The following is a 25,878-nucleotide window of genomic DNA, read 5'->3' on the forward strand; positions in this document are numbered from 1 at the left end:
TGTAACGAGAAAGTGTACGCCTGTGGTGAGTGTTACAGAGGATGTAACGAGAAAGTGTACGCCTGTGGTGAGTGTTACAGAGGGTATAACGGGAGAGTGTGCGCGAGAAAGGTGTGTAACGGACAGGTGCATGAGGAAAGAGTGCGCTGTCGAGAGTAAGGGTGAGTGCGTTGTCAAGAGTGGTGGTGAGAGTAGTGAGAGTGGCACGGAGCGTGAGTTGGTTGTGACAGGTGAGCGAGGATGCACACCTGGAATGGTAGAGCGTGTGTGGGAATGCACACTTGAGTTGGTCATGAGGCACGTGGTGGGGTGTGCGAGTAAGAGCACACCTGTGATTGTCACAGAGGAGGTGACCGAGGAAGGGGCGCGAAGAGGTGTGTTGGTGAGGTGTGCGAGCGACGAATGTGTGCCAAGGTGTTTGGTGGTCAGGTGTGTGACCAAGGCTGTGAGTGCAATGAGTGTACCGAGGTGTGTAAGGAAAGGTACGAGGAGCATGGGAACAGCTGGAGGTGTGAGCAAGAAAGGGGTAGCGTATGCATGTAAGCATGCAGGTGAAGCATCGACGGTAACCGGGTTAGAGGTTAGAACGACTTATAGCCGAATCGGGCCCTCGGTGCGCGTCGGGCAGCTTCGCGTGCCGCGAGGACCAGCGGGGATCCGAGCCACGGCGGTTTCGAAAGAACCGCCGTACGCGATCCACGCTGTGCCTCGCTTGGAACGGCCGCATCCGGGCTCCACTAGGCGGAGCGGGCAGCCCGATAGGAAGGGTCGTCATGGCGACCACTTTCTATTGAGACGTGCCGGCAGGTCGAGATCGGGACATTGGATGGCTCCACGCCGAGGTGGTGCGTGGGATCTCGGCCCGGGTAAGCCCCCGTCCCTGCCACGAATGCGGGACGTGTCCAGCCGCTGGCACAAAACAACCCGCGTTCATTGCTCGGCTGTACGAAGCCGGGCTGTAGACGTGAATTGGCGCACCGAGAGGATCTAATAGGTAGACGGGTGATGAGGATAGTGTTTTGGACCCAAAATTAGAAAAAGGCAAAATTTGGTGATTGGCAGAGTGATGATTGGTAATGGTACAGTGATTGGCAGATGATAGGCAAATTTTTGATTTGTTGAAATTTGGTGAGCAAAATTGGTAGTGGGAAACGCCCCCATGTGGTGGGATGGCAACTCTGTCATCCCTCACAAGGTGGGGCAAATGCGCTATAGATTATGGGGTTGATGGCAGTGAAAACTAGCCCGGGTGGGTTAGGATATATCGTGTGTAGGGATCTAGCGAAGATGACAGTAGGTAACGTTAAGGTTAGTTAGTGACTGATACCTGTAGTGGGGACGCAGGTAGTTTAGAGTGGATGATAATGACGTGGGAGCGCAATAGTTTAAAGGGACGACTGGGAAGAGCAAGTTTCAGAGGGGAGTAGTTAGCTGAGATGATGCCGTGTGTTTGAAGATTGAACAGGTGTGATTGAACAGGTGTGATTGCACAGGTGTGCAACTGAACAGGTGTGTGGAGCAGTGTATGAGTGAGTGAAGGTGATTGCGTGTTGTGTTGACCAAATGGTCCAGGAAGAGGAGGAGGGTGCAGGTGGCACCAGGTATGATTGCACAGATGTGCAACGACAGGTGAATGGAGGACAGGTGTATGGAATAAATGGTATGGAGTATTGGAATGGATGGTCGTGAAGTGAGTATGGTGGAAATTGTGGAGTGGAGTGGATGGTGCGAAGGTGTGAATGGGGGAAGAGTGGACCCCTTTCACGAGTACCCGAGGCGGGTAGTGTAAGTGTTAGGTAGAGGGTACAGGTAAATTGTGGTTGGATATTGGCATCTGTGGTGCGGGTGAAAGAATGGTCTTTGGATGCATTAGTGTTGTGGAAATGGCTGGGCGTGTAGCCTGTTAGTGTGTGTAGTTGGTTGGGCGCTCCACCACTGTGAGGATGTCGGCCAGGTGAGGCCGCAGGTGGGCTCTGGGAGCCGGTAGTAGTTGTTGTGGATGGGGCCCGAGGATCCGGAGGACGGACCCGGGTAGCCCAGTGCCAGAGGGCACCGAGTGGGGTGACAGAGCCAGAAGGGGCTTTCCCCAGTTAGATAGGTTAGGGTGAGGAGCAGGTAAGCTCGGGTGGCAACTACAGTGGTGGAGGTGTGCAGGTGGGTAGACCTGCTGGGAGAGCTACACGCCACAGCCCAGAAATTGTGCGAGGGCACCGGGAGATGAATCGGGGGAGTGAGACCCCAAATTGAGAAGCACCACAGTTTGGTCAATGGGAATTTGGTTTTTAGAACCAATAGTGTAAGTGGCCAATGGATTGGCAGGGAAAGACCCCGGGTAGTGTAAAGTGTGTTAATGTCATTTAGAAAGTAGTTAGGATGAAGTCTCCTCGCACCATCTGCATCCACTCACCTGAGGTGACAGGTACTCCACACCATGCCATGTTTTGTTATTTTATTGTGCAGATGTTTGGAATGTGAGACGCATCATGACGTGGGTGTGACATTGTGCTTTGTTGTTCCATCTCTTCCTCCTTATGAGGATTGATGATGAATTGGGAGATGGCAAATTTTGAATAGAGGGATTGTGGTGACGAATTTGGTATAGAGGAAATATGGGGAGACGTGACAGTAGCGACGGATTGGTAATGTGTAGATTTTGTACATATGGGGTAAGGGCAAGGGTAGTGTAGGTGACAGGGGGGTGACGTACGGTCGGGACGAGCTTTCTCATTTCGCTCTCCGTACGCATTTCGCCTTGCATTGCCTTATTGACGTGTACCCTTGTGACCTTACCCCTCGCTCATTTCTCTTGTCCCTCTTTTGTCTCCCACATGACCTGTACGCCATTGGGTGCCGAGGGGAGCGTGCGTGAGTCCTCCATTGTGCGCCCGGAATTCCCAGAACCAGCTGTCTGCATCGATGCACCACATTATGGACCACAGGTCTGTGGCCGAGCACCACTTATGGACCCCATGGGTTGGGGCATGGCCCCTCTGCTGGAACCGGCCATGAGGGCCCGAAATCTTGCTGGCGGACCTTGGCCACAGGGCACCGATGCCCCACAGGTGAACCACACGTAGTCGGCCCTGTGGGCCATAAATAAAGAAAATAAAAAGGACACATTGGGCACACTTTATTGCAAATAGGCCGCCAGTAAGAAAATGAAAGAATGACAACATCTGGAAGAACAAATAATGAGAACCAGCAGAGGGAGCCGAAGAGCAAGAGATCACCTGCAGGGTTAGGGGTTGTTTGGTTATTTTTTATTGTTGAACATTCTTGAACAATGGTGACTGCACCGATTGGTGCTTGGGTGCGTTTTTAGGTGCTTTAATGGTGCATTGATGCAGAGCAGACTGTCTCCCCCCCAGAAAGAACAATCACAGGTCCTGGGTTAGTTTTGTAAATAAAAATAGCGTCATTGTAAATAATGCTTCCCACCGTCAGTGTGTAGTTTGAAGACCATTCCGCAATTCGGTTAACTGTGGGCGTAAGTCTGTTAGGCAGGGTGCAATGGAGCAGCGGGACACATTTATTTATGTTTTAAAACTGTCGCACTCAGGGTCAGGTTAAAAGTAGAGGGAACTACACCTACGTGTCACACTAAATAAAAGTTGTAGGCCCGGGACGTGCCTAAGAGGAGGAGGGTGCAGTGTTGCGGAGATGAGGACTGTATTTTTTTGATTGTGTGCTGTATTATTATTATTATTGTTTATTCTGCGCCCCCCTACCTCCGGAGCTGTGTAAAGGTGAAAGGGCATCCCATAATTAGTCCACAAGCATACACATCAGCCAAATAATAGAATACCCCTGTTTGATAGTTATCTCTTATTCTGTGTTTTAGGGTAAGGCTGTGTCTCCCATTAATTGAAGTACTCCATTGCACCAGTGAAAGAGAATAGATCCCCTTTCATTTCATTTCAATGGCCAACTGCATTTTGGGCGGTTTTCTTCAACCACCATTGGCCACGAGGCTCGGGTCGGGGAAGAAAGGCGTGCCCACCCATCGTCATCAAGGGGGGAGCTAGAGGGCCGTGCCGACCAATCAGGGCCGAGGTGAGCACACCGATGGGCGTGTCCTGAGGGCCGGCGGCTTGATCGCTGGAGGCGCTATAAAGGCGCGCGCGCAAGAAGCGTTGAAGGAGTGAGAGGGAGTGAGTCGTGAGTTGGTCGTCAGAGGAGGGTCAGGGGTTGCGTTGGTTGCGGTGGTAAGAAGTCGGTGGTGAAAAGTGGTGGCGTCGAGTGGTCAGTGGTTGCGTTGGTTGACGTTGAGTTGTCGATGGTGAGGAGACACCAGGGCCAAGAGAGAGAAGGTTCCAGGTCAATTACCAGCAGTTGTGCCAGAGACGGCAGACGCACCCTGAGGTGAGCCAGAGAAGCAGCTTTGGCTCCACAAGCAGCGTTGACTCCACCAGGCAGCTTCAACCCGTTACCCCGCGGGGACCAGATAGCGGTGGCATCGGTGGCCGTCGAGGTCCAGCCGACGTCCCGTGCGGGAACAAGCCCGAACCATCTGCCCCAGCTGAACCTTCCCATTCCTCCTTCCAGCATTCATTCCTTTCCTCCACCCTTCTTGTGTACGTGAGTTTGTTCTGTGTGTCTTGTCCCTGGGTTAATTAAGTCTGTATAAGCTAGTATTTGCACTGTGTCACCTGCGTCTTATGTGTTGTAAATAAACCTTGATTGCTCCTTTTTGCTTGTGTAAATAATAAATCCCATTACTCGTCTGTACGTCTTCTCGTTTTATTCCTTTTCCTCTTTGCATTTCGTCGTTTTAGTCTTTTTCCAGATTGGGCAGCTGCGGTGCGATACGGCCAAAGTTCTGGGTGAATCGGGTGAGTCGGGGATCCTGTAACGGTCGCGGTTGGACCATCCGCTCGGCCCATCATAACATCTAAACCGCGATCAGTAACAATATATATATATATATATATATATATATACAGTGATCCCTCGTTTATCGCGGGGGTTACATTCCAGAACCCCCCGCGATAGACGAAAAGCCGCGAAGTAGCGACCATATTTTTTTTTTTTTTAATATATATTTTAAAGCATTATGAACTCCCCACACTCTTATTAACCTTTCCCATACTCTTATAAACACTTCCTATACTCTTAAACACTTTTTACACTCTTAAACATATGTAATTTTAACAACATATAAAATTCTAATGGGTACTCACCATTGAAGATACTGTAGCTACCCATGGGTTCCCCAAGCAAGACCAGCATCAGAATCTCCTTGCTCCAGCCGGTGACGTCACCGGCGGGGATTCCCGGCGCGAGAGTGGCTGGTCACGTGACCGCTAAAGCGTGCCGCGCTTTGCGGGTATAATCAGCTACACCTGTTGATCACGTGACCACCGAAGCACGCCACGCTTGAGAGGCGTGGCTTTCGGTTTCTGGTTGTGCTTTATAATGCAGCCCGATAAATGGGCTTTTCAGTGTTCCCGAGTTGGTTTTGAGAATAAATATCTTCTCGGACGAGTTTGTGTCTTGCCCGTCATTTCGTCCGTATCAAGCAAGAGCCCCGGCTCTTCAATACTACAACTTGCGTGATGAAGATGATGATGAATTAGCTGTGCAGTACTGATGACGATGAAGGTGATGACGATGATGAATGTACTGGCGTTTTCCATACGCACGACTCTTTGTCTACCCTTCTACTGTACACTATGTACAGTATTTTATTTCTTGTAATATGTTTTAAATACTGTATTTTTCTTATTTCTTTACGTTTTTTAATTTTTTAGGCTAGAAAATGCTTATTTTACCACAAAAATATTTAAAATAATAGTATATAAAAATACATTTATACCGCAAAATCCCGCGATATAGCGAAAAATCGGCGATATAATTTTACATATACTAGCGAGAAAAACCCGCGATGTACCGAAGCCGCGAAAAGTGAACCGCGATATAGCGAGGGATGACTGTATATATATATATATGTATATATATATATATATATATATATATATATATATATATATATATATATATGTGTATATATATATATATATATATATATATATATATATATATATATATATTATATATATGTATATTATATATATATACTCTGTCATGGGCAAAAATATTGGTACCCTTGCACTTTTTTTAATAACTCGCAATTTTCTCGAAAAATAAGTTGAAATTGACAAAAGTATTTGGTCTCCAGAATTCTTTATATCACTGTTAATATTACAGAACCTTTGATTTGGATTCAGAACTTAATAGATCCTTTTAAATCAGAAAATAATAACAAATGGCATTGATAAAATTATTGACACCATAGACTTAATATTTGGTAGCACACACAGCCTTTCGACAAAATAACTGCAGTCAAGCGATTCCGAAAGCCATGAAAGAGCTTCCTCCACCTGTCTACTGGCAGTTTGGCCCACTCTTTTCATGCAAACTGCTCCAGTTCTCCCAGATTTGAAGGGTGCCTTCTCCCAACTGCTGTTTTCAGATCTCCCCACAGGTGTTCAATGGGATTTACTGTAGATCTGGACTCGTTGCTGGCCACTTCAGAATAGTCCAGCGTTTTGTCTTGAACCATTTCTAGGTGCTTTTTGAAGTGTGTTTGGGGTCATTGTCCTGTTGCAAGACCCATGACCTTCGACGGAGACCCAGCTTTCTGACACTGGGTTGAACATTGTGCTCAAAAATGCCTTGGTAATCCCCTGATTTCATGATATCATGCACACATTCAAGGCACCCAGTGCCAGAGGCAGCACAGCAACCCCTAAACATCACTGAACATCCTCCCTGTTTGACTGTGGGGAAGGTGTTCTTTTCTTTGAAGGCTTCATTTTGTTTTCTGTAAACATAGAGATGATGTGCTTATTAGAAGAAAAAAAAATCTCTAATTTGGTTTCATCTGTCCACAGGACATTCTCCCAGAGGATTTTGGTTTGTTCAGTTGTGTTTTGACAAACTCCAGTCGGGCTTTCTTATGTCTCTCTCTCAGCAGTGGGGTACTTGTTTTGTTCTACTGCAATCCAAAGAAATACATATGTGGATACCAAAAGATTTTTTAATTTTAACGATATTCTGAAAGAAATGGTGCATTATTTGAAAAAAGTGCAAGGGTGCCAATATTGTCGTGTGCCTGCCCTGTCGTTAACACCACAGGGTGACACAGATAACCAAACAAGCTCCAAGGCATTCAACGGTGGACCGTCATTATACGCGCGGGGAGGGAGGCCAAAGAGCTTACCTTCATGAGTCCACCCAACGTCCTCGACCCTGTAATAAATCAACTCAAACCGACACGGAATTAAAATGTACAAAAATACCGGATTTATTAAGGAAAATGCCGGTCACAAAATAATGCACGATAAAAGTATATTCCTAATTTGAGCGCTCCCACACAAACAATGGGAAAATATAACTGTAAAAATGAATTTGTGTTTGTCTGGCACTTATCTCTAATCGGCTCTTTAACCTTATCAGGAATCGTCAAAACCCCCTCGCGTCCTTGGCGGCAAAACCACAGGCTTCACTGCTGTGGGCGTAAACTAGGCCTCGCACATGCTCCGCTCACTCCTGGCTTCGTGCGCGAAGTGAACAGGCTGCGCCCGTCCACTAGTCTCTCTCTGCTCGGGAAACCACAGTTCTCGGTCTGCAGTTCCTCCTCCTCACGATCACAATGAAGATGTTGGAACACGACTGTTCATGATGAATCTTCCTTGCGCAAGAGCAATAAGCGAACTTTCGCTATGGCAGTGGTTCTCAAACTCTTTTGGGCTACCGCCCCCTTCTGCCCTCTTGGACCGGCCCAATGCCCCCATTGTCCTATCGTTTGTGGTCGGACACCCAGAATTTATGTAGATAGGAAGCAAAAATAACAGAAGCCAAATATTTTCTGAATAATATTTTACTTTATTTTACTTTACTTTTTATTATATTTTGCACGACCTACAATGTTTCAGCAGAACAGGTCCAGGTGAGGTAAACTGGGAATCTGTTATCACAGGCCCAAATACCGCTAGTGTAAAGGGTGGGCCTGGTGACTCGCTGCGAGATTACGTACGTCTGGCTCCATCTCAGTGAGGTGGAGATGCAGATCGCCCCTCTTGGTAATGTCAAGGCGGTTTTGATACTTGGTCAGCAGCACCATCACGGCAATGAACCCTCTTTCAACGAGGTATGATGTGGGGAACGCCATCAGCAGCAGTTCTGCCTCTGTCCACGTTGCGGGGTATTCGCCCCGCTCCAGAATCCAGAATTTGCCGTATTCATGCTGCGAGAATCTTGCCTTTGCCTCATCGTCATTGTGGAGGTTGATAATTTCGTCCTGTAATTCGCGCTTCACATCTTGAATGTCACATTTGAATGGGTTGATCACCCATGCTGGCACCAACAGTTCTAGCATGTCTCTGAAACGCTGCTCCATATCTCCACGAATCTTCTCAAGGTGATTGCAATAAACGAGCAGCTCTTCATCAGAAACAGCAGTTTCCTTTGCCAACTGGGGAAAGTGGTACATATCTCTGCGGCCGAGGGTTTCCCTGTGCAGAGTCGCCTTGGTTACGAATGCGCCGATCACTTTCTTTGCTTTAATCAGCGTCATATGGTTACCCTGGAGTTGTTTGTTGACATCATTCAGTATACTGAATATGTCCGTGAGGTAAGCCACATCATGCTCGATCGCATTCACTTTCTCCAATAGCTCCATATCAATTTCCGACAGAAACTTGACCACTGTTGAGAAGAGGGCTTGGAAACGGGTCAAACAAGCGCCTTTGGACAACCATCGAACTTCGATATGCAACAGGAGCCGTTCGAATGCCTCATCGTTCTCCTGGCAAAGCTGACGAAACAGCCGATCATGCAGAGACGACATCTTGATTTTATTCACTGCTTTGATTACTGTTTGGAGTGATGTATGAAGTCTGGTGCTGAGAGCTTTTGCTACAAGATGCTGGCGGTGCACGACACAGTGAATGGCGAACACGGACGGTACCTGGTTCTTCAGAAGCGCAATAAAACCATGCTGGCGGCCAACCATCGCTGGTGCCCCGTCCGTCGCGCAAGCGAGAATGTTCTCCATCGGTATGTTCTTATCAGTAAAGTACTTCTCCAACGTTTGGAAGATGGAAGAACCCTTCGTATCGGTCTGGAGAGAGCGGGCAAACAACATTTCTTCCACCATTTCCTGATCACGGATGAAGCGAACGTAGCAGAGTAACAGAGCTTCACTGTCACGCAAAGTGGACTCATCCAGCTGGATGGCGAAGTGTGTGCTTCTCAGCTCACTACACAGCGTATCTTCTACATTTGATGACATTTCATCAATCCGCCTGGCCACGGAATCATTGCTGAGCGCAATCGACGAGAGAACTGGATTCGGATCCTGGCCCATAACGGTTTTTATCACTCCCCAACAGCTGGTTTGATCAACTGTTCGCCGATTGAATACGGTTTTCCAGACCTGGCGATGAGCAATGACAGCTTAAACGACGCTTCCAGTGTCCTTTATTCACGAGCTTTTGGCTGGCTTTGAACATCGTCCTTACCGTGGATCGCTTCTCAAATTTCTCTTTCAGCGATTGGAAATAGCTGACCTCTGTGTGAGCCTTATCACTGTGCTTTTTACTCAGGTGCCCGCTCAGTCGAGATGGTTTCATTGCTTCATTGGACAGCATGATACCACACAACAAACACATCGGTAACTGTTTGTTCGTCGGAGATGGAATGAATCCATACTTGATGTATTCAACGGAATACTGACGACACTTTTTCTCTGAGGCCGACATCTTGAAGCCGACCGGACGTGAAGCTTTTTTGAATAACGAAATCAACACGCCAAAATGTCGAAAGACTAACACCAGCGCTAACACTGACTGTTCATACCTTGCCCAATGTCTGTGCTGGCCAGGCCAGGCTGTAAAGTTGAACCAGGCACGTTGAATAGTCCAGCACGAATAGAGTGTATTATATCCTGCATAAAAAGATTCTTGCAAGCCGATTGGTTGAAATGGCACCACGTGACAAAAATTAGTGTTGTACTATTGGCCGCATTGGCGGCCAATAGTTTTTACTATTGGCCGTCATCATGGAAGTGGCCAATAGTATTTCGCTGGTGTCATACACTATCATGTTTGTTGCGTGAGCATGTATGGACAAGAAAATACCTACACGACATCAGCGAATATGTGATCATAAAAACCATGCGGAGGGGGAAAGAATGTGGTCGTTGATTGGATGGCCAATTTGCCGAATGGCACCGGGTAACCTGTTCAGACTGCAGGAAGCCCAATGAGCGCTCCAAATCTCTGCTGCTCCTCTAAATCGCCAGTGCCCCCCAAATCATTGCCAGCGCCCCCCTACCGCCCGTGGACTCTGGAGCGCCCTCCTGATATTTCCCAGCACCCACCGGGGGGCGGTAGGGACCACTTTGAAAACCTATATGCTATGGGATCCAGAACGAGAAGCAGAAAATGTTGGCACACGATCGTTCACCACCAGATCCACAACCCGAAAGAGAAAATGTCCGCCGCTCCAATTATTTTGCACTTGAGGCTCTGACGTCATCCCACGACGTCAACGAGTCCCATCTTACCAGTACTTGTGCCAATCAAATTCCGGACCAATCACTGCTCTTCTGGGCATGGCTCCACGGCTCAGCCTGATTGAGGTGGTGATGTAGTGGCTGCAGCACCAGCGGTAGTGTTCTATGCCTGGTTTCCAGTTGGTTTTTAATTAGTGCCATTAATTATGGTGTTGATTGCTTGGCTTGTCTATGGTGTGTCATAAGGTGTCATAAGGAACACAGGAAATGATAACAGAGGCATTTACATACAGGGGATTAATTTGCCCATAATCCCTCGCTAATTAACAAACCCCACCCTCTCATGGGGACAAAGATACAAGCTCTTCCACGACATACGGTCTACACAAATTTACTACTTATTATACATCGAGGTTTTTCTTCTTCACGACAGTCGGAGCACACTAATCTATACACTCTACTTGGCTTTAAGGTAATTATTGTCTACCCTCTACAAACGTAACATTATTTTTACCCATGACTATATATATGTATATGAGACAGAAATTCCCATTATGAAGGATCCCATGATGTACTATTGAGTGTATAGACCACTGGCATTCCAAAGCTTCATGGGTAATAATATGCTTTGTAATGAAATTGTATCTAAGTTGAACCCAGGTGTTATGCTCTCTCCAACCACTGAGAGGCGTCTATAAGAACTCGGACGGCCATCGCTCCGGATCATTCCTGTGACATTTAATCTGTGACACGTAGACTCGAATGGTGCGTATATGTAGATGATCTAGGCTTGCTTGCACTGATTGATAATTTCTGAACTTCTTCTTGATTATATAATCCTGATATATTGCATGATTGTATTTCTACAGGATGTTGCCAGAGATCGAATTGTCATTAAACCTACTATTAGGACAATGTTGTGGATTTGACTTTCATTACAATTAATGACAATTCGTCTCTTCGTCTGAACGAGAACAAGAGGCGAACGAGAGCGACATGACGAGTCACAAAATGATCCAGGTGCCGATCTTTGCAGCAGACTCTCAAGCGGGGGAAGCGGCTGCCGAATTGACACACTGGCTGAAAATCTTGGATAACCAATTCAAGGCTCAGGAAGTCGTCACCGATGAAACGAAATTAGACATACTGCAAACAGAGGTACACCACAACGTGTACTGGGCAATCGAACAATGTGTAACGTTCGATGCAGCCGTGGCAGAGCTGAAGCATATTTACATTAAAAAACGAAGCGCGGTCTATTCCCGGCATTTGCTCGCAATACGACGACAACAGCCCACGGAGACTTTAGATCACTTTGCTCAAGACCTCTGACGTCTACTGAACGAGAGTGCCCCAGAGGTACGTACTCATGAACAAGTCTGTGATGATCTTATTCGCGATTCTTTCATCGCTGGACTTAGGTCCCCAGTCGTCAGACAGAGACTTCTTGAAGAAGCCAATTTGACACTCGCCGAAGCACTACGGCTATCTCACGTTTATACCCAAGCACGGGAACAATCTGACGCGTATGAACACCCATACGTCACTGTGGGGACATCTCGACAAACTCGACCGGAGAGAGCTACCGCCGAGGTTGTGGATGCAGCCTCGGCACCTCCGCCGGAATCGGAGACCCTGGCCACTCCCAAGGATCCCGATCCGGGCTTGACGGCAGCCGCAGCAGCTGGACCCAAGCCCGGAAGTAACGCTACGTGCTATTTCTGCGGGAATTGGAATCATCTCAGGTCTGTTTGCCCAGCTAAAAATGCGACATGTCATTTGGGCTCAAAGCCGGGTCATTTTGCAAAAGTTTGCCAATCGTCGCGGGGCAAACGAGCCCGCTCGACGATGAATGTGCTTATCGCCGGGCCAGCGGACCGAGCGGTGCGCGGGGTGCCTCGCCCGACTTTGATGGGGATCGCCCCTTCCCGTGGGCCCCTAGCTGAGAGCTCGACCTTGGTGAGACTCGTCGCGCCGACTAAACAAGTGGCGCAAACACGACAGTACGCGGTGCGACCGTCCTTGGTCGGCATTCTTCCGACACCGTGCCAACTTCCTGGATCGGCCACCCGAACGGCTAATGTTGGCTTTGAAACTCTGCGCATGACACGAGCGCCATCGGGAGGCTGCACGTATGATCTACAAGCTACTGCAACGGCACGAAAGCTGGGAACTTCATGCGTGGCACGTGCGCCCTCTGGAGGCGGCACGACTGGCCTACAAACGATTTCGACGGCACGAAAGACTTTAGCTGGCGTTGGATCCACACGCAAGGCACGAACGCCTCACCTTGATGACTCGATAACTACAGGTCCACCTGACCTGGCTCGTGCTATAATCCCACTTATGATCGAGGGAATTTTTGCTAATGCTTTGATCGACACAGGTTCCACGGATAGTTATGTTGCTTTTCGACTTGTGCAAAAACATGGATGGCCGATTCTTGGGACAAGACGCCGAATCTTTATGGCCTCTCAGGGGCTATGGCTCAGCACAAAAGGGGAATGTCGACTGAAGCTTGTGATTAAGGCACGAATGTTTCCGGATGTGCATCTCATGGTCTTACCAGCATTATGTGCAGAAGTTTTGTTAGGACATGATTTTCTCAAGCGACATGGACGTTTGGAAATGGAATTTGGTGGCACTGATACGCTTGCTGTGTGTGCTCTTGCAGGGATGGAAATTGAGCTGCTGTTGCTGTTCCCCAATATGACCACGGACTGTACACCTGTAGCGGTTAAATCGCGATGCTACTCACGAGCTGATGCGCAATTCATTGCAGAAGAAATGGCCCAGCTATTAAAGGAAGGTATCATAAAACCTAGTCGGTCGCCATAGCGGGCCCAAGTTCTGGTTGTACGAAGCAAAGTGCATCGCAAACGCATGGTAATCGACTATTCGCAGACGATTAATCGGTTTACACAGCTGGACGCCTACCCCCTCCCGGGAATGGACTCCCTGGTTTGACAGGTGGCACAGTATTCGGTCTATAGCACTCTCAATCTGCGTAGTGCATATCATCAAATCCCCATCTCCGAGGCCGATCACATCTATACAGCGTTTGAATCAGGTCACAGGTTATACCAGTTCACCCGGCTACCTTTTGGGGTCACGAACGGGGTCCCTTGTTTTCAGAGGGCTATGGACGACCTCATCGCTAAGGAGAACTTGACCGATGTCTTTGTATATCTGGACAATCTCACGGTTTGCGGGTATGACCAGGAACATCATGATGCTAATCTGAAGCGCTTCCTCAGGGTCGCGCAGAGGTATCGCTTAACTATGAATGAGGCTAAATGTCGTTACTCTGCTCACACGATAGATCTTCTGGGGTACACCGTGACCCACAGCTCTGTTGCTCTGGATAAGGAGCGTCTGCGACCCTTGCTCGACATGGCCCCGCCCTCTGATCGTGCTTCGCTGAAGCGTGCTCTCGGGCTGTTCGCTCATTATTCTAAGTGGGTACAAAATTTATCTGCAAAGCTCCGCCCACTTGTGGACTGCGAAGCGTTCCCCATGAGCCTTGCCGCCAAGGCCGCTTTCCATAGCCTTAAGTCCGACATCGCTGGCGCCGCTGTGGCGACGATTGACGAAAATAAATCTTTTGTTTTGGAAAGTGATGCATTGGATCATGCGATACCTGCGACTCTCTCCCAAGGGGGGCGCCCTGTGGCCTTCTTTTCGCGAACTCTCACCTCCGCTGAGCGGAGACATTCATCTGTCAAAAAGGAGGCGTATGCCATCGTCGAGTCAATTCGGCGTTGGCGTCCCTACTTGCTCGGACGATGCTTCCAAATTATCACGGACCAACAGAGCGTTGCGTTGATGTATGACACCCTGCATGCTCAATGCATTAAGAATGAGAAAATCACTCGCTGGCGAATCGAACTCGCCGATTTCTGCTACACAATCAAATATCGCCCTGGGAGGGATAACCTGGTTGCCGACGCCTTATCGCGGCCGGCGACGTGTGCGGGCCTCATATCTTTGGAGGATCTGCGTGCTTTGCACGACACTTTGTGCCATCCCGGGGTGACGCGTTTCGCTCATTTTGTGCGTAGTCGTAACGTGCCCTACCAGGGCATTGAAGACATTCGCCAGGTCTGTCGCAATTGTTCTGTATGTGCTGAACTCAAACCGCGTTTTTACAACCCTCTTATGGGAACACTGGTCCGAGCAACTAGGCCGTGGGAGAGATTGCCGATGGACTTCAAAGGGCCACTGCTGGCATCACCGGCATCGAGTAACTCTCGTTATCTGCTCACTATCATTGATGAGTTCTCGAGATTCCCTTTCGCTTTCACGTGCGTAGATATGACAGCCGCCACGGTTATCCGGTGCCTGCAGAACTTGTTTTCTATGTTTGGGAATCCGGCCTACGTGCATACCGATCGAGGTGCGGTGTTCCTGTCCCAGGAGGTGAGGAACTTCTTACTCCAGCATAATGTCGCTTCTAGCTATACCACTCCGTATAGACCGCAGGCGAATGGACAGGTCGAACGCTTCAATGGTATTATATGGAGAGCCGTCACGCTAAGCCTTAAGTCCCTCGGCCGAGGCCTAGATAAATGGGCTTGGTTTTTACCTGCGGCACTGAACTCAATCAGGACTTTACTGTGTACGGCAACCAACCAAACTCCCCACGAACGGATGTTTCATCACCAGAGGAGTTCGGGTAGTATCCGACCTTTACCTAGTTGGCTTGCAGAGCCGGGGCCGGCTTACCTCAAACATGCGGTTGGCATGAGTAAGTATGATCCACCAGTGGATAAGGTGCAAGTACTCCAAGCTAATCCCGAGCATGCTCGCGTGTTGATGTCTGATTGACGCGAGTCAACTGTCTCCGTACGCTACCTGGCCCCTTTCGGGGAAATCGACGAACCAATTTACGAGTCTACGGACTCTCCCGTTGCTCCGCCTATGGAGCATCTGCCGGCAATCTCGCCGCCAAATACACCCCAACCTGTAGGCTCTGTGGTGCCACCTTCGTCACCTGACTTAGGCGGCTACTCCGACGCAGGGGACTCCGGACTTGGGGATGTAGTACCCGGTAGATTCCGGACCCATGCTGGAAGGGAAATTCGTCGCCCCGATCGCTACGGATGGACCGACTGACATGGACGGACAATCGCTGCCCTACTATTGCTGCTGCGTGCTTGATTCCTGCCTTAGCGGAAGTGTAGTTTTAATGGCGGGGAGAATGTAATGAAATTGTATCTAAGTTGAACCCAGGTGTTATGCTCTCTCCAACCACTGAGAGGCGTCTATAAGAACTCGGACGGCCATCGCTCCGGATCATTCCTGTGACATTTAATCTGTGACACGTAGACTCGAATGGTGCGTATAATAATGTAGATGATCTAGGCTTGCTTGCATTGATTGATAATTGCTGAACTTCTCCTTGATTATATAATCCTGATATATTGCATGATTGTATTTCTCCAGGATGTTGCCAGAGATCGAATTGTCATTAAACCTACTATTAGGACAATGTTGTGGATTCGACTTTCATTACATGCTTCATTATTAAGAATTTGGGGTTTAAGACTATGGGAACCTAAGCTGTAGTAATAGGAGAAAATAACGATATCTCGATAAAATTCAGATGGTTCACTAATGATTTCAATGGAGAGGTTAATCTGCCAACCCATCAGCCTCCACCTGCAGGCGGTGTCAGTCCACAATGTAGTGCATGCTTACAATGCCCTCAGGGCAACTTGAGATGGGCACCAAAGTGCTGTCTGCTTACCCTCCCCTCCCCCCACCCTAGACCCCCACACGTATCTATTACCACCCCCAGATCCCTCCCCTTGTGTGAGAGGGTCCAAGACTGCCACTCACATTATGTAATCCCTATTTTCATTATTCTTACTCATCCCCTGCAGCAACAGACATTTCTTTATGTTAAACTGCATCTGCCAATCTTTTCCCCAATCGTTGAAAGCATCTAAACCTTTCATAAAGATGACCCCAAAGAGGTATGGTGCCTGAAAAGGTTCCTGGATCCTCATTTTAAAAGTCTTTTGGATGATCTGCATACTGATCTGTCTGGGTTGTAAATGAATAAAGAATATATAACTAAAACAGTTCTATAGGTAGAGAGCATATACCTCCGCCAGGTTGAACAGTACCTTTTGTATCCATTAATAAGCTGGATCCGGATTCGAACGTGAACCAAAATTTAATGGGCTTGTTCCTGTCACCTAAGCAACTCATCCACCAAGGTTTGACCGAATCCATCCACAGCTTTTTGAAATATCGTGATATATAATATAGTTTTTGGTCCTATCTCTCAATGGTGAAGAATCACTTTAAAAATTATTGGATCCGGATCTTCACTAAAGAGTAAAATCGAATCATTTCGTCCTTGGCACACACCAGAGCTCTCCACCAAATTTCGTCCGAATCCATCCACAACTTTGAGAAATTCTGCTCACAGACAGACAGACAGACAGACAGACAGGGATGAAAGCAAGACTTCGCCCCACCTATGGTGGCGCATCTTACGGTAATTCACCCAATGTCTGTCCGTCTGTTCCCAGGTACCGCAAAAACGGCTGAACCGATTGCAACGAAATTTTGCGTGGGTAATCCTGGGACCCCCTGGAGTAAAATAGGCTATTGTAGCAGTTACCGGAAGCATGACACAATTACCTTGCACCGGCCGATGACGCAACCGGTGAGTGGTCACTTGTCCGGACTCGCCCGGGCGTGTCCAGACTTGCCTTTCCCGGGCGAACACTTGGCTTACCTATTTGCATACCACGCCCCGCCTGAGAGGCGCGGCTTTTGTGTGTTGAGCTTTACTTATAAATTGCCGCCCGTTCGATGGACTGATTCAGTGCATTTGAGTTCTTTCGAGTGAGCTGGAAATAAATAGCTCAGTGAAACTTCATTCCTGGCGTCGTTCATTTTGTCCGGTTTTATCGTGCGAGCATAGCTCCAACAATTGGTGACCCCTTTTCAAGAACATGGCGATGGAGTCATCTGTAGCTTTGAAGCTCCCGGGCTTTTGGAAATCGCACGCGGCCGTCTGGTTCGCCCAAGCGGCTTCTCTCTTCGCCCTGCGGAACATCACAGAGGACACGATGCGCTACCACCATGTGGTCTCTGCGCTCAACGCCTCCACCACGGCCTGGGTCCTGAACTTCCTACAGAACCCGCCGACAAATACGGCGCGCTCAAAGGCCTACTCCTCGGTGCGTTTGGACTCACAGAGACCGAACGCGCGTGACAACAACTCGACCTCCCGGAGCTGGGTGAGGCCCGTCCATCCGAGCGCATGGACTACATGCTGGCTCTACTCGGCGACCACCGTCTGGATTTCCTCTGCCGCGAGCTGTTCCTCCGGCAGCTACCCGGGCAGGTATGGTTAGCTTTGGCTAACTCGCCCATCACGGACCCTCGCGCCCTGGCCAAGGAGGCCGATAATTTTTTCTCGGCCAGGCGACACGTAGGAGTGGCCGCCTGGAACCCTTGGCCGACCGAGGCAATGCCCGCGCCATGACCGGCGCCACCACCAGCTGAGTCAGCGCCACTGGCAGCAGCGGCCGCCGTGACGCCCCGTCGACCGAACCCGACGCGACCGCCAGAGCCTCCACCAGAGCGGACCATGTGCTATTACCACGCCAGGTTCGGGCAGAAGGCCAGAACGTGCCGCCCACCGTGCACTTTCGGCAGGTCGGGAAACGACCAGGCCGGCGCTCGCTGCCTGCCATGAGCGTCGGCCATTCAGGCAGCCTTCTGTTTATCATGGACACAGCGTCCGGGCGGCGTTTTTTGTGCGACACCGGCGCTCAGCTGAGCGTGATACCCGCCTCGGTGCAGGACAAACAGGCCGCGCTTTGCGGCCCCGCCTTGGTCGCCGCAAACGGCTCCTCCATCTGCACCTTCGGTTTGCGCAGCGTCGCATTCTGCTTCGGGGGCCAGCGCTTCAGGTGGGACTTCATCACGGTGAACGTGCCCATGGCCTTGCTGGGTGCAGATTTTCTTTGCGCGCATGGGCTTTTGGTCGACGTCAAATGGCGTCGGCTCATCAACGCGGAGACCTTCAGCTCGCTTGCTTGCTCATTGAGCGGCTCCACTCCGACCAAGCTAGCCTGCACGCTCCCGGCCGTGGACGATTTCACCCGCCTACTCGCCGAGTTTCCCGCCCTCACGCAGCCGTCGTTTTCGGCCGTCGCCGTCAAGCACGGCGTCGAACACCACATCCCGACCACAGGTCCACCGGTCTATGCCAGGGCTCACCGCCTCGACCTGGCCAAACTCGCCGTGGCGAAGGCGGAATTCGACGCGCTGGAGCGATTGGGCATTGTGCGGCGCTCAAATAGCGCATGGGCCTCACCCCTGCACATCGTGCCCAAACCGGGTGGCGGATGGCGACCATGCGGCGATTACCGCCACCTCAACGACGCCACCACCCCCGACCGGTACCCGATACCACACATACAGGACTTTTCCGCCCGTTTGGCGGGGCGGGTGATCTTTTCCAAGGTCGACCTCATTCGGGGCTACCACCAGGTACCCGTCCGGCCGGCCGACGTGCCGAAGACGGCGGTAATTACACCTTTTGGCCTCTTCGAGTTCCTTCGCATGCCATTCGGCCTTAAGAACGCGGCCCAGGCCTTCCAGCGGCTGATGCACAGCATGCTGTGCGACCTCACCTTCCTTTTCGTCTACTTGGACGACATTCTCGTCGCCAGCACTTCCTGGGCGGAGCACCTCATCCACCTGCGCACGCTTTTTGAGCGCCTCGGCCAGCATGGCCTCATCATCAACCCGGCGAAATGCCAGTTTGGCATAATGGCCGTCGACTTCCTGGGGCACCGCATCACGAAGTGTGGGGCCGTCCCGCTGCCTACCAAGGTGGAGGCAGTCACAAGTTTCGGCGCCCCCGCTCCATCAAGGCCCTACAGGAATTTTTGGGGATGGTAAATTTCTACCACCGGTTCGTGCCTCGCGCCGCAAAACTCATGCGTCCCCTGTACGAAGCCCTCCGGGGCAAGCCGACCAAGCACGACATCGCCTGGACCACAGAGATGGACGCAGTGTTCAGGGGCGCCAAGCTGGCCCTCGCCAACGCGACCATGCTGGCGCACCCGGCGCTCGACGCACCCATCGCCCTCACCACGGACGCTTCCGACTACGCGGTGGGCGCCGTGCATGAACAGTGGGTGAACGGGGCTTGGCAACCGCTGGCCTTCTTCAGCCGGCAGCTTCGCCCTAACGAGCGCAAGTATAGCGCTTTCGACCGCGAGCTCCTCGGCCTTTACCTGGCCGTTCGCCACTTCCGCCATCTTTTAGAGTGCAGCCCGTTCACGGCGTTTGTGGACCACAAACCCCTGGTCTTCGCCATGGCCAAGGTTACGGAGCCATGGTCGGCCCGCCAGCAGCGCCACCTCTCCGCCGTGTCTGAATTTACGACGGACATCCGGCACGTCGCGGGCAAGGACAACGCTGTGGCCGATTGCCTCTCCCGGTCTGGCGCGAACGCCGTCCACCTGGGTGTGGACTTCGCCCGCATGGCGGCCGACCAGACCACTGACCCCATGGTGCAAGCCCTCCGGACAGCGGACACAGGCCTGCGGTTGGCCAACGTCCCCTTCGAGGACACAGGCACGGTTCTCCTGTGCGACGTTTCCCTGGGCCAACCTCGCCCCAGTGTGCCCACTGGATGGCAGCGGCACATTTTTGACGCCCTCCACGGCCTTTCGCACCCGGGCCGGAAAGCATCGCAGAAGCTCCTGGCAGCAAAGTTCGTCTGGCACGGGCTCCATAAGGACATCCGCGACTGGGCCAATGCCTGTGTCGTCTGCCAGCGCGCGAAGGTCCACCGGCACACCCAGGCCCCGTTGGCACCATTCGACGTGCCCGCGTGGCACTTTGACCACGTCAATGTGGACCTGGTGGGACCCCTTCCTTCCTCGCGGGGCTTCACCCACCTCCTCACGATGGTGGGCAGGACCACCAGGTGGCCGGAGGCCGTTCCGCTGGCATCAACAACATCCGCCGACGTGGCGCAGGCCTTCATTGGCACCTGGATTGCCCATTTTGGCGCGCCCTCGGACATCTCCTCCGACAGAGGCCCGCAATTCGCCTCCGAGCTTTGGGGCGCAGTCGCCCAGGCCTTAGGGGTCAAGCTACACCGCACCACAGCCTACCACCCCCAGGCCAACGGCTTGTGCGAGCGGTTCCTCCGCTCGATGAAGGCCGCTCTCAGGGCCAGCCTCCAGGACGACGGTTGGGCCGACAGGCTCCCGTGGGTCCTATTGGGCCTCCGAACGGCCCCTAAAGAGGACCTCCAGGCTTCCACCGCCGAGTCGGTCCGTGTGGGCGTGGCCGTTCATTTTGTCCGGTTTTATCGTGCGAGCATAGCTCCCACACTATATTGTTTTCCCAATTTTATTTTCCAATTTCCCAATTGCGCGTGCCGGGCGAATTCATCCCTGACGCCACCGGCCCCTGGTCCGCGGCTCGCCAATGCTCGGTCCTCCAGAAGGCCGCCAGGAGATTTGCCCCCGTGCCCACATCCCACCACGGCTGCCCCCAACCCCACGTCCCCCCAGCACTTCGCACTGCGGAGTACGTTTTTATCCGGCACGACGCACACCGGGCCCACTCCGGCCGCCGTACGATGGACCTTTCCGGGTCCTGAAGAGGGACGACAAGTCGTTCATCATCGACATCGGTGGCAAGCCGGACCGCATCTCCGTGGACCGCCTCAAGCCGGCTCATTTGGACCTCGACCAACCTCCACGGTTGGCCCTTCCTCCACGACGGGGCCATACCCCGTCAACCAAGCCCCCCGCCCCACCATCCACCGCCACGCCACCTACCACCCCCACATGAATCGCCAGGGGTCGTTTCGGCCGGGTCATCAAGACCCCCCTCAAACTGACTCTCCCGGTGCATGTTATTTCAATTCTGGGGGGGTGCATGTAGCGGTTACCGGAAGCATGACACATTTACCTTGCACCGGCCGATGACGCAACCGGCGAGCGGTCACTTGTCCGGACTCGCCCGGGCGTGTCCAGACCTGCCTTTCCCGGGCGAACACTTGGCTTACCTATTTGCATACCACGCCCCGCCTGAGAGGCGTGGCTTTTGTGTGTTGAGCTTTACTTATAAATTGCCGCCCGTTCGATGGGCTGATTCAGTGCTTTTGAGTTCTTTCGAGTGAGCTGGAAATAAATAGCTCAGTGAAACTTCATTCCTGGCGTCGTTCATTTTGTCTGGTTTTATCGTGCGAGCATAGCTCCCACACTATATTGTTTTCCCAATTTTATTTTCCAATTTCCCAATTTTTCCAATTTTCCAGTTTTTTCAAACACGATGGAATAATATTTACCGATATGAACAGCGATGTGGCTTTTATTGAAATTCTACAAATACTGTTTAGATTTTGATGATTTGCGTGTGATATGATTCAACGGATGTTTATATAAATCGTTTAAAATAAAAGAAAAGCCTTCAATTTCTGATATTTTGCCTTTTCATTTGGGCCTCCCAATTGAAGCCCCGCCCATAGGGCGGGTACCGTTGCTAGTGAAGATAATAGAACAAATGATCTTCACAAGTCCCAGTAATAGCTTTGGAAAATCAGAAAAATTCCAGTGCTTGTAATCAAAATGGGGCAAAGTTTGATGACGTCAGCACCCAAAACGTCTATGTTCTGCCATGTGGGTGTCCAGGGAGCAGGGAGGGAACTGCATGCGAAGGTGTGGGCGTGGCCGGTATGCAGTGTTAGTGAAAGGAGCCGCGACTGGCGAGAAAACCTGAAAGAGGCGTGGCCAGTTTGTAAAGCTTGAAGGGGGCGGGGCTGTGGCGAGAAAACCTGAAAGAGGCGTGGCCAGTTTGTAAAGCTTGAAGGGGGCGGGGCTGTGTGGAGAGAACTCAAAGGAGGCGTGGCCTGCGAAGGAGAGTGCAAACAACAGAGCCGAGCTGCGGATGTGATTGCATGCGAGGCGCGAGGCCCGTAACCCCGCAACCCGGGACACTTTGGCCGCGCTTCAATGCGTACACGTGGCGCCATGGAAATGACATCAGGATGGCACAGAGAATGGAGAATGCAGTGGCTATAGCTGTTTGAAGGGCCGATGGTGATAAGGTCTGCCATCAAAACAATTTGCACCCCCGTCCAAGAAGAGGAGCACGCCCCAGTCTTCATTGTGACGTCACAGAACGATTGCAAAGAGGTCTTTATTTGCTCACCGAGAACGAAGTTCAGGAGACAGGGGAGCTTATGCGATGGCACGTCGTCTGTCCGTCAGTCAGTCAGTCAGCCAGTCAGCCAGTCCGTCAATCAGTCAGTCAGTCCGTCAGTCATTCAGTCCATCAGTCCGTCAGTCAGTCCGCCAGTCAGTCAGTCCGCCAGTCAGTCAGTCAGCCCATCAGTCAGTCCGTCTGCCAGTCAGTCAGTCAGCCAGTCAGTCAGTCCATCCATCAGTCCGTCCGCCAGTCAGTCCATCAGTCTGCCAGTCAGTCAGTCAGTCAGTCCGCCAGTCAGTCAGTCAGTCAGTCCATCAGTCCATCAGTCAGTCAGTCCATCAGTCAGTCATTCCACCAGTCAGTCAGTCAGTCCTTCAGTCAGTCCATCTGCCAGTCAGTCAGTCAGTCTGCCAGTCATTCAGTCAGTCAGTCTGTCCACCAGTCAGTCAGTCCGCCAGTCAGTCAGTCCGCCAGTCGGTCAGGCCGTCCGTCTGCCAGTCAGTCAGTCAGTCCACCAGTCAGTCAGTCCATCAGTCCGTCCACCAGTCGGTCAGTCAGTCCATCAGTCCATCATTCACTCAGTCCGCCAGTCAGGCAGTCCACCAGCCACTCAGTCAGTCCGTCCGCCAGTCAGTCAGTCAGTCCATCAGTCCATCAGCCCATCAGTCAGTCAGTCCATCAGTCAGTTTGTCAGTCCGTCAGTTCGTCTGTCCATCAGCCAGTCAGTCTGTCAGTCAGTCCGTCAGTCCGCCAGTCAGTCAGTCAGTCAGTCCGTCCGCCAGTCAGTCAGTCAGTCCATCAGTCATTCAGTCCATCAGTCCATCAGCCCGTCAGTCAGTCAGTGAGTCAGTCAGTCCATCAGTCAGGTTGTCAGTCCGTCAGGTCGTCTATCCATCAGCCAGTCAGTCTGACCATCAGTCAGTCCATCAGTCCGTCAGTCAGTCAGTCCGTTAGTCCGTCAGTCAGTCAGGCCGTCAGTCCGCCCACCAGTCAGTCTGTCATTCAGCCAGTCAGTCAGTCCGTCCGTCCACCAGTCCGTCTGTCCGTCAGTCCGTCCGTCTGCCAGTCAGTCTGTAAACACTTGAAACTTCTTCTCCGAAACCGCTGATGGGATTGCGACCAAATTTGGCACAAATGATATTTGTTATGTTGTGACTAAAGTTTGTTCACTGCACTAAAAAAAATATCGGGGTCTAAGGGGGTCTACCGGGGTCAAAGTGGATCCAGGTTTGACACCCCAAAATAGAAATTTGCTTTTTCCTCTGAAACTACACACACTATTTCGATGAAACTTGACCACAACCTTCACCACCCGTGCTGTACCGAAGTTTGTTCACGGCACGAACGAAATCGAAATGTAAAAGGGTATATGGGGGATCAAATGGGTCCAGGTCTGAGCCCCCAAAATATAAATTTGCTTTCTTCTCTGAAACTACACACACGATTTCGATGAAACTTGACCACAACCTTCACTACCCGTGATGTACCAATGTTTGTTCATGGCATTAGAAAAATTGGGGTCTGAGGAGGTATGCAGGATAGGAGGGGGGGGGGGGGGTTGTTAGGGGTTACCCCCCAAAATAGGTATTTTTTTTCGTTTGTTTGTTTAAAGTCTTATGATTATGTTAGTATGATTCTTCATGCTGCCCTTTCTTCCAGAAACCATTGAAATTGGTTTAAAATACCCTTAGTCAGTGTAGTATACTGTTTATTCCTCCAGGTGAGCGCCAGGGGTATTGCCCCTATGTGTTTTCGTGCATATACCTACAAGGTTCATTATTTTTGATGTGCATTTGAGTGAAGGTATTTAATGGGAAAGTATTATTTGCTCCCTCGGCTAGAGAAGAGTGAAAGAAGTGAGAGAGGGGAGAGGGAGGGAGGTAGGCAGGTAGGCAGGTAGACAGGGAGGGAGGTAGGTAGACAGGGAGGAAGAGAGAAAGGTAGACAGGGAGGGAGAGAGGAAGAAAGCGAGAGAGGGAGGAGGTGAGAGAGGGGAAAGGGGGGAGTGAGAGAGGAAAGAAGTGAAAGAGGAGAAAGGAGGAAGAGAGGAAGGAAGCGAGAGAGGGAGGAGGTGAGAGAGGGGAAAGGGGGGAGTGAGAGAGGAAAGAAGTGAAAGAGGAGAAAGGAGGGAGAGAGGAAGGGGGAGGGAACGAAGCAAGAGAGGGGAAAGGAGGGAGAGAGGAAGGGAGAGAGACTGACTGTTTCTTCCTTTTATTACAAGAGTACAAAAAATCAGTTATGTTCAGTCACAAAGAAACAAAACACAATAAAATGGTCTCAAGGAAAGGTTATTTTCAAATCATCATCATCAAGTGTGCATATGACATCATTAAAAACCCACTTTTCTTTAAAACATGTTAAATTCTTGTTCATTTTAAAAAACCGGTACTCTAGCTTTAGTCTTGCATTTACAAGAGCCTTAAGGGTGAGCAGTACATCACATGACGAGTCAGAAGCGTTTCCCATTTTTTTCTTCCTGGATTTATAAATTGCAAACTTGGCCTGGCCAATTAAAAAATTCATTAAAACCACATTCCTAAGGGAAGACGGTCCTAAAACACCATAAATAAAAACATTGTGATTGAAGAGGGAACCAAGCTTCACAAAGCGTTCCTGAAGGAATGTAAAAAGAGGTTGCAATCGTTCACACTCCAGGTAGGCTATATATGCGGTAGGGTTTCAATGGATGCACAGAAAGGGCACAGAAAGGGAAAGGGAAAGGGAGAGAGAGGGAGGGAGGGAGATAGGGAGGAGGAGAGAGAGAGAGAGAGAAGGAGGGAGGGAGATAGGGAGGAAGAGAGGGAGGGAGAGAGGGAGGGAGAGAGTAAGGGAGAGAGCCAGAGAGGGAGGAAGAGAGGGAGGAAGAGACGGAGGAAGAGAGGGAGGAAGAGACGGAGGAAGAGAGGGAGGAAGAGACGGAGGAAGAGAGGGAGCGAGAGAGGAAGGAAGAGAGGGAGGAAGAGAGGAAGGAAGAGAGGGAGGAAGAGAGGGAGGGAGAGAGGGAGGAAGAGAGGGAGGGAGAGAGGGAGGACGGGAGGGAGGGAGAGAGGGAGGAAGAGAGGGAGGAAGAGAGGGAGGAAGAGAGGGAGGGAGAGAGGGAGGAAGAGAGGGATGGAGAGAGGGAGGGAGAGAGGCCGGAAGAGAGGGAGGAA

The sequence above is a fragment of the Myxine glutinosa genome, chromosome 9 (assembly GCF_964187855.1).
Source record: "Myxine glutinosa chromosome 9, kmMyxGlut1.1, whole genome shotgun sequence".
NCBI lineage: Eukaryota > Metazoa > Chordata > Myxini > Myxiniformes > Myxinidae > Myxine > Myxine glutinosa.